This window comes from Trypanosoma brucei, chromosome 3, assembly GCF_000210295.1.
Source record: "Trypanosoma brucei gambiense DAL972 chromosome 3, complete sequence".
In the NCBI taxonomy this organism is placed as follows: Eukaryota; Euglenozoa; class Kinetoplastea; order Trypanosomatida; family Trypanosomatidae; genus Trypanosoma; species Trypanosoma brucei.
Window position 1 is genome coordinate 834,838 of NC_026736.1, and position 2,115 is coordinate 836,952.

Below are 2,115 nucleotides of genomic sequence, written 5' to 3' on the forward strand. Positions count from 1 at the left end.
TTCCCCCCCCCCCCCCGCCATTTTTTGGGGGGTAAAAAAATTTTGCGGGCGGAAAAAAATTGATCGCGGGGGGAAATTATTTTTTTTTTCTCCCCCCCCCCCCCCTCCTTTTTTGGGGGGGGGGTTTTTTTTTCGCCCCCCCCGGAGGGCGCCCCCCCCCGTTTTTTAAAGGAAAACGGTTTTTTCTCTCAAAAAACAATTTTTTCGGCGGGGGGGGTTCCCCAAAGGAGGTGTTATCTTCTCCCCCCCCCCCCCTTTTTTTTGGGATCCAAGATTTTCGCGCAGCGTGAGTTTTTTGTCAACAGCAGGTCTGGAAAGTCCTCCCACCCCCCCGGGGTCTTTTTGTATTTCAATGTCAGGGAGAACATGAGTCCGCGCGGCACTTCTTATTTTGTTCCTGCTTGATCACAAGAGCGGGGAAACCAGGGAATCACGTAGACCCACTCGGGACCGAGTATTGCAATTATCGGTCGCGCAACGAGGAATGTCTTGTAGGCGCAGCTCATCAAACTGTGCCGATTACGTCCCTGCCATTTGTACACATCGCCCGTCGTCGTTTCCGATGATGGTGCAATACAGGTGATCGGACCGTCGCTCGTCTCGGGCGACCGAAAGTTCACCGATATTGCTTCAATAGAGGAAGCAAAAGTCGTAACAAGGTAGCTGTAGGTGAACCTGCAGCTGGATCATTTTCTGATATCCATTATACAAAAAAGAGCATATTTATGTGCATGCATGAATTGCACAGTATGCAACCAAAAATATACATATATGTTTTACATGTATGTGTTTCTATATGCCGTTTGACATGGGAGATGAGGGATGCTATACATAGTTCTGTTATTTTCTATCATGTATGTGTGTTAGAGTGTCTGTGTTAATATACTTTTTAATGCATGCTCTACATAATATACAGTAGTAATAACACAGAGAATACGTATGGAATGCGTATCTCTCTATATATATTTATGTATATATGCTATGTGTATATCAACCTCGCATATTTTTTCTCCCTGTTGACCACGGCTCCCACAACGTGTCGCGATGGATGACTTGGCTTCCTATTTCGTTGAAGAACGCAGCAAAGTGCGATAAGTGGTATCAATTGCAGAATCATTTCATTGCCCAATCTTTGAACGCAAACGGCGCATGGGAGAAGCTCTCTCGAGCCATCCCCGTGCATGCCACATTTCTCAGTGTCGAATATAAAAACAAAACGCACACCTATTTTGTGTTGTTCAACGCACGCAAAAAATCCCGCCACCTCTTCTCCTCGTGTGGTGCATATTCATGTTTGTGAGTGTGCACATATACGATATCTTTCAACTCTTTCTACTCGCACAATGGTGTATGTCACGCATATACGTGTGTGTAGTGAGTGATATGGAAGAGAAATGGGAAAGGCATATATATATATATGTATATACATAATATATATGTGTGTGGATTTGTGTGTTGAGCACATATAAGGAAAAAGGTTGCGTGCATATACAGAGAGTCTGTGGCGGTTGGGACATGTGTATAAATATATATGTATATGTGTGTGTTCCGCTGTGGAGATTTTATATCTTACGGAGAGTGTTCATATATATATGTTTGTACGCATGTATTTTGGCGCCCCGTATAGAGGTTAAAAAAGAAGAGAAAAAGTATGCAAAAGAGGCGGCGGATAGTGTGCATGTGTGTATTCACAGCAAGCAACTATATTTTGCTGCTTGTGAGTATATGCATATATGTACATTATGTGCTTGTGCTTCTTTCGTGTACGCTTCACTTTTTTATATTGTATTTTTCAGACCTGAGTGTGGCAGGACCACCCGCTAAACTTAAGCATATTACTCAGCGGAGGAAAAGAAAACAACCGTGATTCTCTCAGTCAGCGGCGAGCGAAGAGGGATTCAACTCGTTGCCGAATCGGGTCTTATATGACCTCGAACTGTGGCACCATTTTTGTGGCCGTTCTTATAGGGCTGGTGCAGGCGTGGCGGAATTCAATTGCAAAGCAAACCCGTTGCTGAACACATTTACAACCCTTCATGTGAGTATTGAGCCAAAGAAGGTGTCAGCCCATTACATTCCTTAGCCACGGAGCCTACGCGCCTCCTCATGTTCGGT